Below are 15,631 nucleotides of genomic sequence, written 5' to 3'. Positions count from 1 at the left end.
CTGTGGACAATAAATGGGCAAACTGGCCCCCCGATAATTACAGATGGGGCACGGTGGGGAGATGCGGAGTCTCTGTGATGGTGTGATGGGTTACAGGAGCTGACTAGTCCTTGCTGCTGGGCTGGGGAAGGAGATGGGGTGCAGGGGGGTAAAGTATATAGGTGATCTATAGGTAAATCTATATAGGAGAAAGGGGGCAGTGACTCAATACAGAGCAGTCTGGACATTGCAGCTTAAATGTAAGAAGTATCAGCAGCACCAAGAGAGTCACGTCCCTGAGGAGAACATAAAGAACATAGCTACCAACTCTCTCTCTCTCTCTCTCTCTCTCTCTCTCTTTCTCTCTCTCTCTTCTATCTATCTATCTATCTATCTATCTATCTATCTATCTATCTATCTATCTTTCTATCTATCTACCCATCTATCCATCCTTCCTTCCTATATCTCTATGTATTATTGCATCTCATATTTATCAATATTATCACAATATTATTTATTGTTATTAATTCACCTGTTCATTTTTTCTATTTATTCTTTATTTATTTAGAGCTTTGCATTAACCCTTAGCCCTCCAGCAGCCTGCTATGGTGTTGTTAGTGACCCCCATACCCCGAGCCTCCTTAGCCCACCACGCACCCACCGCTTATCTGTATGCACTGCACACACGCTATAGCCCATCCCTGTATCATTTGGGCACGCTGGGAGTTATTGGTTTTATTAGAGCGCTATGATGCCTATGTTCAGATTGGATGTCTTGTAGGGGGGAAAGTTACAATGTTGCAATTTCAAAGTGTCTGTGCTGAGATGTTACATTCAGATACAATGGTGGTAACTGGGATGATATAACATGATAATATTATAGCACAGCGCTCTGTATAAGCCCTCGCTGAGTATGACCCCCTCCTCTAACTGGGAAGAGACTGAATCTTTATAAAAGCATCCTATTCACAAAATGTGGAGCTGAATACTGAATACAGCTCTGAAGGAGTTATGTAGTGGAGGGGCTGTAGTCGCATACTCTCACAAAATGTGAGATACTAATATATATGTATATATATAGTCTTAACTGTTACCATGTCTGCACTGTTATAGCTTCCTGTAGAACTACAACCCCCAGCAGGTAGCCAGCCATACTGGGTCCTGTAGCTCCATGTCAGATTACCCAGCCATGCCCAATAAGTTGAGAGAGTTGCCTTTTGCTTGGCTTGTATTGCAGCCATTGCTTGCCTTACTTGTTGTGGAGTCTGTATTTTGCTGTCATTCTTCCTCTATACTTTGGGTCTTGCAGGAATAAGTTTGGATTTGTGTAGCAGGTTATTTAGAGAGATAGCAGCCTGGCAATCACATACTGACACATTTCATTTGAATGTTTACTTACACGATCGTTCTCCTTGCCGCCCCCTAGTGACCGGCCTGTGACTGCAGGCGGAGGGATGAGCTGAAAACAAGGGAAATTTGGTTATTTCATGTATTTCTATAAAAAATGAGATCAGGTCCTTTATGTGAATCAGAACATGGTCTGAAAATCATGGCCATTAATAGGGTAACTATCCCACCATGTGCAGCTTTAAGACCCCCACCACCACCACCACCCACACACATACATACATACATACATACATACATACATATGCTCTTATTTACTATGGGAATTGGTACAATCGTTAAAAAAAACAAACAAAAAAAACCCAGCCCCCGAAACATCACTACCTCAAAGATGGGGGTCACAATAGAGAGCCAATATATGCTGGAACTGAAGGCCCAAGACATAAGGTAATGAGAAAGGAAAGAAGGGAGGAAGTGAAGGGAGGAAAGATAGATAGGAGATAGATAGATAGATAGATAGATAGATAGATAGATAGATAGATAGATAGATAGATAGGAGATAGATAGATAGGAGATAGATAGATAGGAGATAGATAGGAGATAGGAGATAGATAGGAAAGGGAATGGCAGAAGGAAGATAGGAAGGAAGGAAGGAAGGAAGGAAGGAAGATAGGAAGAATGGATGGAAGAAAGGAAGGAAGGAGGAAAGAAGCAAGGAAAGATGGAAGGAGAGAGCAAAGAATGAAGGAAGGAAGGAAGGAAGAGAAGAGAGGGGAAGGAAGGAAGGAAGGGGGGAGGGAGGGAGGGAGGGAGGAAGGAAAGCATTATAAATGATGTAAAGAAATAAAGGAAATAAGGCAATAGATAGATAGATAGATAGATAGATAGATAGATAGATAGATAGATAGGAGATAGATAGAAAGATAGATAGAAAGGAGGTTATAGTGGAAGGAAGAAAGGAAAGAAGGAAGGAAAATAAGGAAGAAAGAAAGAGGCAGGGGGGTGGAAGGGAGGGAGGAGTAAGGGAAGAAAGGAGGGAGAGGGAGGAAGGAAGGAAGGAAGGAAGGGAAGGAAAACATTATAAATTATGCAAAGAAATGAAGGAAATAAGGTGATGATAGATAGATAGATAGATAGATAGATAGATAGATAGATAGATAGATAGATAGGAGATACATAGATAGATCTAGATATATGGATAGAAGTTGTGTCTTCCATAGATATAGTACAGGATTATACACAGGACAGGTATGCGGCAGTGTCAGGGCGGTCACACATCACATATTACATATCACACATCACAGCTCAGGCCTCATTTACACTCGTTTTAGAATAGCAGAAGCAGAAACTAGAGCATGGAGCGGCTTCCCTTAGAATAGGACAGATGTGATGGCTGTGACTTTGTGTGATGGCAGGGGCTTTATTCCTTCCTTACAGATGGGAGGACATTGATAATATTACACCGCTGTCCATCATCCCAGGATAACTCTGCCCCAAAGAGCACAACTGACTCATCTACTGATCAGCTACATGGATCAGAAAGGTCAAACAGGTGAATCATTCAGATCCAGGATGACTACCCTGTAATTACTATTCTAATGTCCCCTGTTTTATCTCTGGAGGAGGTTCAGACCCAGCTGCTTCATTATGAATCTAGTGGTCACCACCCACAGGAGAGTCAGTAAATGGCAGCTGGGGTCAGATGCCAGAGGGAGCTCCTTATGGTCTTTAGTGAGAAAATGTTACTGCTGAAAGGAGACCAGGAGAAGATCGAGAACCCTGCAAAACAGATAGGAGGGAGAAAGGGAGGAAGAAAGTAAGGTGGGAGAAGAAAGAGAGGAAGGAAGGCAGGAGGGAGGGAGAAAGAGAGGAAGGAAGGAAGGCGGGATAGAGGGAGAAAGAGAGGAAGAAAGGCGGGAGGGAGGGAGAAAGAGAGGAAGGAAGGAAGGCGGGATAGAGGGAGAAAGAGAGGAAGAAAGGTGGGAGATAGGGAGGGAGGGAGGGAGAAAGAGAGGAAGGAAGGAAGGCGGGATAGAGGGAGAAAGAGAGGAAGAAAGGCGGGAGGTTGGGAGGGAGGGAGAAAGAGAGGAAGAAAGGCAGGAGGGAGGGAGAAAGAGAGGAAGGAAGGAAGGCGGGAGGGAGGGAGAAAGAGAGGAAGGAAGGAAGGCGGGATAGAGGGAGAAAGAGAGGAAGAAAGGCGGGAGGTAGGGAGGGAGGGAGGGAGAAAGAGAGGAAGAAAGGCAGGAGGGAGGGAGAAAGAGAGGAAGGAAGGAAGGCGGGAGGGAGGGAGAAAGAGAGGAAGAAAGTAGAAAGGGAAAAAAAGAGAGGAAGGATTGCGGGAGGGAGGAAGAAAGAGAGGAAGGAAGGAAGGCGGGAGGAAGGGAGGGAGAAAGAGAGGAAGAAAGGAGAGAGGGAGAAAGAGAGGAAGAAATGAGAGAGGGAGAAAAAGGAAGGAAGGCAAGAGGGAGGGAGGAAAGAAGGGAGGGAGGGAGAAAGAGAGGAAGAAAGGCAGGAGGGAGGGAGAAAGAGAGGAAGAAAGGCAGGAGGGAGGGAGAAAGAGAGGAAGAAAGGCAGGAGGGAGGGAGAAAGAGAGAGAGGAAGGAAGGTGGGAGGAAGGGAGGGAGAAAGAGAGGAAGAAAGGAGAGAGGGAGAAAGAGGAAGGAAGGCGGGAGGGAGGGAGAAAGAGAGGAAGAAAGGCAGGAGGGAGGGAGAAAGAGAGAGGAAGGAAGGCGGGAGGAAGGGAGGGAGAAAGAGAGGAAGAAAGGAGAGAGGGAGAAAGAGGAAGGAAGGCGGGAGGGAGGGAGGGAGGGAGGAAGGGAGGGAGGGAGAGAGGGAGGGAGAAAGAGAGGAAGAAAGGTGGGAGGGACAAAAAGAGAGGAAGGAAGACGGGAGGGAGGGAGAAAGAGAGGAAGAATGGCGGGAGGGAGAAAGAGAGGAAGGAAGACGGGAGGGTCTTTAGTGACAAAATGTTACTGCTGAAAGGAGACCCATGCAAAACAGATAGGAGGGAGAAAGGGAGGGAGAAAGTAAGGTGGGAGAAGAAAGAGAGGAAGGAAGGCAGGAGGGAGGGAGAAAGAGAGGAAGGAAGGAAGGCGGGATGGAGGGAGAAAGAGAGGAAGGAAGGCGGGAGGTAGGGAGGGAGGGAGAAAGAGAGGAAGGAAGGCAGGAGGGAGGGAGAAAGAGAGGAAGGAAGGCGGGAGGGAGGGAGGGAGAAAGAGAGGAAGAAAGGAGAGAGGGAGAAAGAGGAAGGAAGGCAGGAGGGAGGGAGGGAGGAAAGGAGGGAGGGAGAAAGAGAGGAAGAGAGGAAGAAAGGCAGGAGGGAGGGAGAAAGAGAGGAAGAAAGGCAGGAGGGAGGGAGAAAGAGAGGAAGAAAGGCAGGAGGGAGGGAGAAAGAGAGGAAGGAAGGCGGGAGGGAGGGAGGGAGGGAGGGAGGGAGGGAGAAAGAGAGGAAGAAAGTAGGGAGGGAGAAAGAGGAAGGAATGCGGGAGGAAGGGAGGGAGAAAGAGAGGAAGAAAGGAGAGAGGGAGAAAGAGGAAGGAAGGCAGGAGGGAGGGAGAAAGAGAGGAAGAAAGGCAGGAGGGAGGGAGAAAGAGAGAGGAAGGAAGGCGGGAGGAAGGGAGGGAGAAAGAGAGGAATAAAGGAGAGAGGGAGAAAGAGGAAGGAAGGCGGGAGGGAGGGAGGGAGGGAGGAAGGGAGGGAGAGAGGGAGGGAGAAAGAGAGGAAGAAAGGTGGGAGGGACAAAAAGAGAGGAAGGAAGACGGGAGGGAGGGAGAAAGAGAGGAAGAATGGCGGGAGGGAGAAAGAGAGGAAGGAAGACGGGAGGGTCTTTAGTGAGAAAATGTTACTGCTGAAAGGAGACCCATGCAAAACAGATAGGAGGGAGAAAGGGAGGGAGAAAGTAAGGTGGGAGAAGAAAGAGAGGAAGGAAGGCAGGAGGGAGGGAGAAAGAGAGGAAGGAAGGAAGGCGGGATGGAGGGAGAAAGAGAGGAAGGAAGGCGGGAGGTAGGGAGGGAGGGAGAAAGAGAGGAAGGAAGGCAGGAGGGAGGGAGAAAGAGAGGAAGGAAGGCGGGAGGGAGGGAGGGAGAAAGAGAGGAAGAAAGGAGAGAGGGAGAAAGAGGAAGGAAGGCAGGAGGGAGGGAGGGAGGAAAGGAGGGAGGGAGAAAGAGAGGAAGAGAGGAAGAAAGGCAGGAGGGAGGGAGAAAGAGAGGAAGCAAGGCAGGAGGGAGGGAGAAAGAGAGGAAGAAAGGCAGGAGGGAGGGAGAAAGAGAGGAAGGAAGGCGGGAGGGAGGGAGGGAGGTAGGGAGGGAGGGAGAAAGAGAGGAAGAAAGTAGCAAGGGAGAAAGAGGAAGGAATGCGGGAGGAAGGAAGGGAGAAAGAGAGGAAGAAAGGAGAGAGGGAGAAAGAGGAAGGAAGGCAGGAGGGAGGGAGGAAAGGAGGGAGGGAGAAAGAGAGGAAGAAAGGCAGGAGGGAGGGAGAAAGAGAGGAAGAAAGGCAGGAGGGAGGGAGAAAGAGAGGAAGAAAGGCAGGAGGGAGGGAGAAAGAGAGGAAGAAAGGCAGGAGGGAGGGAGAAAGATAGGAAGGAAGGAAGGCGGGAGGAAGTGAGGGAGAAAGAAAGGAAGAAAGGAGAGAGGGAGAAAAAAGAAGGAAGGCGGGAGGGAGGGAGGGAGGGAGGTAGAAAGAGAGGAAGAAAGGTGGGAGGGACAAAAAGAGAGAAAGGAAGACGGGAGGGAGGGAGAAAGAGAGGAAGAATGGCGGGAGGGAGAAAGAGAGGAAGGAAGACGGGAGGGAGGGAGAAAGAGCGGAAGAAAGGAAGGTGAAATGAAGGTAGGCTTGGGAAGAAGAAGTAAAGGAAGAAAGGTAGGGGGAAGGATGAATGCAAGGACGGAAGGAAGGAAGGAAGGAAGGAAGAGAAGAAGGAGGGCAGAAGGAAGGAAGGAGGAGAGAGGAAGGAAGGAAGGAAGGAAGGAAGGAAGAAAGAAAGAAAGAAAGAAAGAAAGAAAGAAAGAAAGAAAGAAAGAAAGAAAGAAAGAAAGAAAGGAGGAAGAGAAGAGAGGGGAAAGAAGGAAGGGAGGAAGAGAAGAGAGAGGAAGGAAGGAAGGAAGGAAGGAAGGAAGGAAGGAAGGAAGAAATAGAGGAATGAAAGGGGGAGAGGGGAAGGAAGAAGGAAGGAAGGGAGGAGAGGAAAAGGTAGGAAAGATGGAAGAAGGTGAAGAAGGGAGAAAAGAAGGAGGGAGACAGGAAGGAAGGAAAGAGTACCCACAGGCTAAAAGGGGGAAAAATAGGAAGAAAAAGAAGAAGGGATAATGATAGATAGATAGATAGATAGATAGATAGATAGATAGATAGATAGATAGATGCTTCTGGATGGTTTTATGTAGTTAATAGGAGGATAGAGGAGAATATAATAAGAGCTATGGGTGGTTACTTTATATGGTTATTATATGGGGTTTGAGAGGGGGGGTAGGTCTTTCCTTGTTATTAATGATTAAGAGGACCACCCAGCCAATGGCCACATGGTCAGCCATACATCTCCCTGTAGTTACAGTGTAGCCCATGTAGCCCCCTTTGATATTAGCTGAGGCTGAGGAGGGGCTGCTGCCAGGGGTATCAGGCTCTGATCTCTGTATTATATGGGATATCTCCTTTAATCATAAATCTCTACATCTGTTTGTCCACAACTAATCCGTCCATCTGTCAGTCCACCCAGGTCCGTCCATCAGGGCCACATCCTAGATAAACATTTCCCTACATTTACATTATGTAACTGAAAATGAAGGATGTAAGATGGCCGGATCTCTTTATAGATTATCTGTGCTAGGGCCTTACTATACTACTCCATGAATGATAATACCATTTATTTGTGGAATTCTGCAGAACATACATTGCATTGTTGGAGAATTGTGCACATCACTAAGCAGCTTACTAGTAAATACATGACTTGCAGTACCAGGTTTCACCACAGCTGTAAACAACATTTTCAATAGGTATAAATGAAACAGCGCCCCTTGTAGTAACCTATGTGATATTTGAATACCAGTATATTATTTATGCCTTAAATATAAAGCAAGCACAGAACTTGACTACGGTGAGAAAGTCATATGGAGAGTATATTAGAAAGTTGCAGATCTTCTCATATATATGCATCTACTACTGCCGTGATTGGCTACAAGCTGGTCTATTTCTCCTTAGCTCCTCCCATACACTAAACAATGCATATTCTGCTGCTGTGATTGTATACAGCAGGGATGGGGAACCTTTGACACTCCAGCTGTTGCAAAACTACAATTCCCATATTGCCTCATGTACCACGTGCAGGTCTTCTGATACACGAGTCCCTGCCTGATGTCTCTCTCACTCCTCCCATCTACACTTCATAACATCTCCTGCTCTTATAACCTCATGATCTTCCAGAATGTTCTATCTCTCCCATCATTTGACCGTTTATGAGTTACACTCTGCCCCCTTACCCCATAGACTTCTACTATAAACTCCCAAGGGACTTGATTAGCTATTGGTTGTCCTAATTATTCTGAGCTATTTCCATTGTGATTTGCTGAAATTTGCACTCTTAATAACTCATCACCTGATGCTGTGCAATCTGATTGGCTACTGAGTGTTCTGTCCCCACCCCCGAGGAATTCAAGAATTTCAGATTAGTTACCTTATGCCCCTGAGGAGCATAGTCATGGAATAGAGCTTGTTTGTACACACAGCAGGTCCCCAGGGGTGATATGATATCATTTAGATCTGTATTTCTTGCAGTTCTCTGTCTCCTCCCATCATCTGACTACATGACAGGGTAATGATCTGCCAGAATTATTCACTTCCCCCGTCGTCTTTAATGTCTTAGTTAATTACATTCCTTACACTTCTGAAAATTTTTCTTGCTATTATTAGACTGACAATGCAGTGTACACTCAGCCAAGCGTGCACTGAAGCGAGCCAGCGTGGAGCATTGTTCTCCGCAGTATCACAGGTTCTGACGTGACTCCAACGTGTCAGCTTTGTAGCGGCATCTCACCACCTGTCACCACACGGTCACTGACCCCTGCTCGGTCACAGCCATAAATCATCACGAGAAAAAGGTTTCCAGATAAAATATGTGACCCCCTTTGAAAATATTAACAAAATGGAGGAGTCCAAAAATAACTACATATTGTTCTCTTAAAGGGGAAGTGTAAAAAAAACTAATATAGTTAGGTTAAAGTGTCACTGTCGTTTAAATTTTTTTTGCAGAAATTAATAGTACAGACGATTTTAAGAAATGTTGTAATTGGGTTTATTAGCCAAAAAAAATGCATTTTTTTTTTATCAGGAAAAAGCAGTTTGAAGCTCTCCCCCCTGTCGTCATGGTTTTCTATGGAGAGGGGAGGGGAGGGGTGGAGGGAGATGAGGCACCAAAACAGGACAACAAAGAGTTAATTTACAGCTACATCACCGGCTACAGCTACATCTCCTTGTAGTCAGCACTGACCGCTCTGACCTCTGAATGCCGGCTTTCACACAGCTCCCACTGTGTAATCCTTTGTTCTCTGCTCCCTGCTGCCGACTAATCTCCCTCCTCCCCCCTCCTGTCTCCATAGAACAGACAAGGGGATGTCTGATGTAAACTAGTTCCCTGATAATGAGCGGTGAATGAGAGAGAGGAGGGAGGGGGGGACCTGGGAAAAGTCTTTTTGAATGCAGATAATGGCATACTGTATTTGCCTAATAAACCCAATTACAAAGTTTCTTAAAATCGCCTGGACTATTGATTTCGGGGGGGACGACGACAACGGACGGACAGACAAATGGACAACAGTGACACTTTAAAACCTATAACAATAGAAAATTGTAAACAACACAAAATTTTATTTTTTTTAACACCCTAGAACATAATAAGGAATATCCATATGCTATAACAATATAGACATATTAGCATCACATCCTAATTTTTTCTTTGAATATTTAACAAAAATGTTCCATTTATTTATTATTCCATCCTTCTACATAGAGAAAGCCTATCGTGGTATTCCTCATACATGAATAGAATTCGAGAACTATAGTGAAGACTGACACAATAGAGAAAAAAAATAAGAAATATGGTGGTTTAAAGGGATTTCCTGGGGATTGCTCAAGTTCCTGGAAGCAGCAAACCTTTATCTAATCTGGTTACAGCTAATCGGATGACATTTAGCCAGTAGCTATTTCTTCTTCCCCCACAACATGCATTGTTAATGGAGAGGAAAAAGCCAGAACACAGATGCTTCTTGGCCACCAGCCCCAGCCTGACTACAGGCTCGATTATTGACAGCTGTCACTTTAAGATATCGGATCTGTGGTTGTGACTGTAACAAAAATGCATCTGCACTAGACTAGTGTGAACCCTGGCTAATATGCCTCTAGTGGCAGATTATCTTTCCAAGAACAAGAGAAGTGGGCATGCCCTACCCTTCTCCATCTTTTACTGGGGGAGAGTTGGGAGGTCCTCACTAAGGGCCCTATTACACGGGACGATTATCGTGCGAAAAATCGTTATATCGTTCTTATTTAAACGATAATCGTTCTGTGTAATTGCAGGCAACGATCGAAATATTGTTCGTATGTCGTTGATCGTTGATGTACATCTGAACCTAAAATCATCGTTAATCGTTCGCTGTAATTAGTTCGCTCAAATTCCGCATTTTTTAACTAATCATTCAGTGTAATTGCACATTGTTCATTGTTTTGCTGGGATCAGAAGAAATAAACGATCGTAGTAACAATCGCAATAACGATCGTAGTAACGGTCGTATCTAACGACCATCGTTCTGTGTAATATGGTGAATGATTTCAGGTTAACGATAAACAATCTCCTTTGCGATCATTTATCGTTAGTCGTTAAAAATCGCTCCGTGTAATAGGACCCTAACAGTGGATGGTCAACCAGCCCTACAAATAAGCAATCTAATCAGTTAGGCCAACTTTAGTCTAATGTAATTTTTTTTTTTACACTGATATAATTCTAGCAGATCAATAATATCAGTGAAAGTTTTTTCTTGCAGTTCCCTGTCTGACCATTTGGAGTGCTGTTTTTGTAAACAAGTGCGTAAACATCAAAGAGATCAACTTCCTGTGTGTATACTTGTAGCGTTGTAGGACCAGATGCCCTTCAGCTGTTGCAAAACTACAATTCCCATCAGCCTGGACAGCCAAAGCTTTAACTCTCCATACATAATGGGAATTGTAGTTTTGCAACCTATGGAGAGCATCCGTTTGGACATCACTGGTCTAGACTAGAGCATCCACTAGTGGTAGAAATGTGCACTGCAGACATTTATATTTTCTCTGTGATATCCTGATGCTCGGGATATTGGGTACACAGAGCAGCCTCCTGATTTTCTGTATTATCCCGATCTGGTACCTGACTTGTCTAAATTTATAAAACCGATAATAAACAGAGAGAAAATCTCATCTGACAAGTCCCGTCTCTAGATGGGAAAAGGCTTTTAGCTTCTTCCTCTTTCTCGCGCAGTCGGTAAATAGATTACGTATCTCTGGGTGGATAATGTATCATGTTTTATTAATGGGCTGAGAGATAGATCTTATTGTGGTTGGCAATCTAGTGGGATTTGGGGGGGGGGAGGGGCATCACCATTATGATAGTGGCTAAAAAGCTTTGATGAATCACCTTCTGCAGTGTAACCTTCTATAACTTAGTGACTGCGGGAGGACTGTGCAAATCTTACAGCAGGGTGTATTATAGGAGTGGATGACAGCAGCACAATGGCACCATTATCTAATTACAGGGTTTTCTTGGGGAGGCTTGAGGGGACCTGTGTAAAGCCCCTATTCTACGGGCCGACTGTGAGGAGCAAATGAGCGCTGTCAGCGCTCGTTTCCTTCTCGTTCCCTGCTCGCTGCCACCGCTATTCCACGCATCAGCAGCGAGCGAAGGAGTACAGGGGGGCCGCGGGGAGCTGTGGGGGGCTGCCCGGGTGATCCCTGGATTGTCCGGGCAGCCCATAGGGGATAGTGGCGGTCTGGGATAGCAGTGATCTGCAGCTCCCACTCTGTGAAATAGGAGCGGCGGCTGCAGATCGTTGCTATCATAATTATTTGTTTTATAACATGTTTGAAAGACAAACGATAGCAACGATCAGCCGACATATCAACGATATCGATAACGATAACGATACCGAAGGCAACGATATCGGCTGATCGTTGCCTTCTTTTCCATGGGACGATTATCGGCCGTAACGGCCAATATCGGCTAAATACAGATAATTCCATGGAATAGGGCCTTTACTTAATGCCCCGCCAGTCTGCAGTCCAGGCTCTTTAACTCACAGAGCATTGTCTACACTGGACACAATTGTATCACTTTTCAACTGAGAGTAGTGGTCCTTTTACACTGAACGATTTATTGTTCGAATTTGCACGATAACGATCGAATTCGAACGATAATCGTACATGTAAACGCAGCCAACGATCAAACGACGAGCGAGAAATCGTTCATTTTGATCTTTCAACATGTTCTCAAATTATCGTTGGTTGTTCGCAAAAAATTTTCAGATCGTTCAGTGTAAACATTCTTTCAACGATTTCACCTATGTGTGAGATAGGCTTCAGCGATCGCAAAACGATTGCATAACGATTTTTCCATACGATGTGTTGTTCCGTCTAAACGCTGATCGTTATAAAAAAAAAAAACATTGTTCATTCAAAATCGTTAATTGTGCGATCAGGCGAATTATCGCTCCGTGTAAAAGTACCATAGGACTAGCTATGTACAGTATAATGTATAAGTCTGGAGTGGAGTCCAGGTTATTTAGCTCACAGAGCATTGTTTAGACTGGATAAAATTGTATCACTTTTCATCTGAGAGCAGGACTAGCTATGTACAATGTATCAGTGTGGAGTCCAGGTTATTTAGCTCACAGAGCATTGTCTAGATTGGATACAATTGTATTACTTTTCATCTGAGAGCAGGACTAGCTATGTACAATGTATCAGTCTGGAGTCCAGGCTCTTTAGCTCACAGAGCATTGTATGACCTCTCAGCAGGGATCAGGACCAGGTGTATTTTTATTTACTGAATGTCAACAAATATATCTAAGATATTCAAAAAAAATTATTAGAATTCTGTAAAACATTTCCCTTTATACACTTTTAAAACTTTGTTTTTAAACCACCCCTGTATACTGTCCACTATCCACTCTTTGCACTGTATTTGTTTTCATTGTTATTCTTCTCTATAGATAGAACAGTAAATCTTCCATCTTCTCACCCAACAATACAATGGTTGTCATGTGAGGTCCCAGGTGAGTTGTCATTGATAAATCAGCTCCACAACACAATGGCTGCAATAGATTGTAACTTCCTATATGACAATTACAGTCCGGACTCTATTCACTGTCATACAGCAGTGTGATTTATTGGATGGGACGTTAAATTTCCTTTTTTTATGGTTTTAGTCTTCTGTGTTGTCTACAGTAAGGTAGTAGGATACAAAGCATAGACTTCTTAGGCTCTATTCCCATCTTTATTCTGGATACTGTATAAAATGGAATTCTCCGTGTTCTGATGAAGGCGCCATATTACAGACACTGACAGCAGCGTACAATAGACCGCACTGATACTCCAGTCATATCCCAAGATGCATCATAAGTATTGATAGAGGAGATCTGATGCTTTCTGGCCATATAGATGGTAGTAAAAGCTTCTATTGCAGGTGTAATAGCTTTGTCAGTAGCGCAATAAGGTTATAATGGTAGAGGCTTTATGGACATAGAATTGTTATCACCATAAATATTTTACATGGGATGCATTTATATTACTTATTATTCTGTGCAATTATATTGATGGATAAGAGGAAATCACATCTTTAATGTCTTCTACTCCACAATCCATATTCATTCAGATGTATTATCTGGCTATGTTCACACTACGTAAAAATACGGCAGTTGTTGCCATAGGCAACAATGGACGTACTTTATGCGCCTGTGAACACTGCCTTTACTTCAATGGGATCCCGGGCGAAGCGTATACACATCTTATACGCTCCGGCCGGGATCCCATGTGGACCTGCAAATAACTGACATGTCAGTTTTCTGCGGCCGTTGAAACCCGCAGTTCACATGATGAAGCAAGCGGCTCTGGCCGTTTGCTTCATTGTGTGCAGTGGCAAGTTCTGATGCGGGTGCGCTGATGCGCTCGCATCAGAATACTACGGACAGAAAGATCATCCGGCCGGTACTGCAGTACCGGCTGGGATGATCCGGGCAGAGACCGGCTGTTTCGTGATCTGGCCGGGTCACAGAACTGCCGCTCTCTTCATGTAGTGTGATCATAGCCTAAACCTGTATGGACATGGTGTAATACCTATTTTTGCCAGTGGTGGTGCTGCAGGGAAAATGAACATCTGCAACCAGGTTTCCCCTCAGATTACAGCTGATCATTGAGATTTATACAGGAGAACATCCTCTTATTTTCAAGGAATTGTCTATGGAGGAGAAGCTCTTATATTATCGTGACCTTCATACTTAGTCCATCTCCGTACACAGAATCTGAGGATGAAACAGCTAAAACATTCAGTTTTTATTCTGTTCATTATTTTTGTCTACACATTGAGATTAAATGTAAAAATAACCTTGAATTTGTGTTTAAGGCTCAGAGGGATTGGAGGGACACATAACAGTAATTTCCTGATTGAATTTTTACAGGAGACGAATATGATCTTTCTTACATAAGGACATAATGAACAATGCGAGCGAAGAATCTCACACACAGTGGTAGAAATTTTTTTATTTTAAAAGAATCAAAACACTTAAAAAAAAAAACCCGCCGAAAAGTATACAGTTCTAATTTGCCATTAAATAGGCTGCAGATTATTAATTATAGTTATAAACATTTTTACTATTATTAATAGAAACTTTTCAGGGACAAATTCTGAGACAGATCTGGGGTCAGATGAAGGGAAAGATCCGGGGTAAGTTGCAGGTACAGATCCAGGGTTAGAAGCAGAGACAGATCTGGGGTCAGATGCGGGGACAGATCCAGGATTAGAAGCAGGGGCAGATCTGGGGTCAGATGAAAGAACAGATCCGGGGTCAGATGAGGGCACAGATCCGGGGTCAGATGCAGGGAAAGATCCAAGGTTAGAAGCAGGGACAGATCTGGGGTCAGATACAGGGACTGCTCTGGGGTCAGATACAGGGACAGATCCAGGTTCAGATGCAGGGGCAGATCTGGAATGAGATGTAGGGACAGATCCAGGGTCAGATGCAGAGACAGATCTAGTGAGACATCCAGGGAAAGATTCAGGGTCAGATGCAAGGACAGATCCAGGGTTAGATGCAGGGAAAGATCCAGGGACAGATTCAGGATCAGATACTGGAAAAGATCCAGGGTCAGATTGAGGAACAGACGTAGGTACAAATTCATGGTCAGAGCCAGGAACAGATCCAGAGACAGATTCAGGGATAGCTACAGGGTCAGATCCAGAGTTAGATCCAGGGACAGATGTAAAGACAAATTCAGGGTCAGATCCAGGGACAGATGTAGGGACAGATCAATGAACAACATTGGACATTTTACAAGGTTCTCTGGGCCCCATGTAAAATCTCTAATAAGGCTCCCAACTACTGTATTACAGTTTTCCTAGCTGCAATTGCTATCTCTGCACCTATCTTAAGTTCCTAGACCAAAATGAAAGATCCATACCTGTCCCCTACCTACCAAGTACAAATATAATGCTTACTTCTTTGGACCAGTGGTCTTCGGCTCTACACAGACACCATGGCCCAGAAGCAACTGCTACCTTAACATATCCTATAGCTATGACCCTGTTACTTCCATTTAATCCATCTAACCATCCCTGATATATAAAAACTGACAAGGAGACCTACTCAAAAATGTCAGCACCCCGTTCTGCTCAGTGAGCTTTTCCAAAGGTCATTGTCAGAAATGAATGATGCTCCAGCACCTTTTTCCTGTTATGATGCTCCGACACCTTTTCACTGTTGATGGATGTAGCACAGGCTAAAAATAATGCAAGGTCGGGCCTAGAGGAGAGGTGGGGACTGGATGTAAATACTGTACATTTTATTTGTTATGACTGTAGACACCTCAACATCTTACATGTTAAAGGAAGTGAATTCATAAGTATGGTGTTTTGTACTAATATTAAATATTTTTATTGCATATAAAGCAGACAACTCACAGTGTGACAATAATAATAATAATAATAATAATAATAATAATAATAATAATAATAATTAATAATAATAATAATAAAAAAATACAACTATGTCTACAAAAAGTTATGACCATACTAGCCGGATAT

At 44.3% G+C, this 15,631-nt stretch overlaps 1 protein-coding gene across 2 annotated transcripts in view; it reads left to right on the top strand.

Moving 5' to 3' along the window:
* The window catches only part of LRFN2 (leucine rich repeat and fibronectin type III domain containing 2), a 339,026-nt gene that overhangs the window by 1,207 nt on the left and 322,188 nt on the right, over positions 1–15,631 (top strand). The window lies entirely within an intron of this gene.

The sequence above is a fragment of the Dendropsophus ebraccatus genome, chromosome 15, assembly GCF_027789765.1.
Source record: "Dendropsophus ebraccatus isolate aDenEbr1 chromosome 15, aDenEbr1.pat, whole genome shotgun sequence".
Taxonomy (NCBI): Eukaryota; Metazoa; Chordata; class Amphibia; order Anura; family Hylidae; genus Dendropsophus; species Dendropsophus ebraccatus.
The sequence above is the reverse complement of the archived record's forward strand: the minus strand, read 5'-3'. Positions and strand labels throughout refer to the sequence as shown.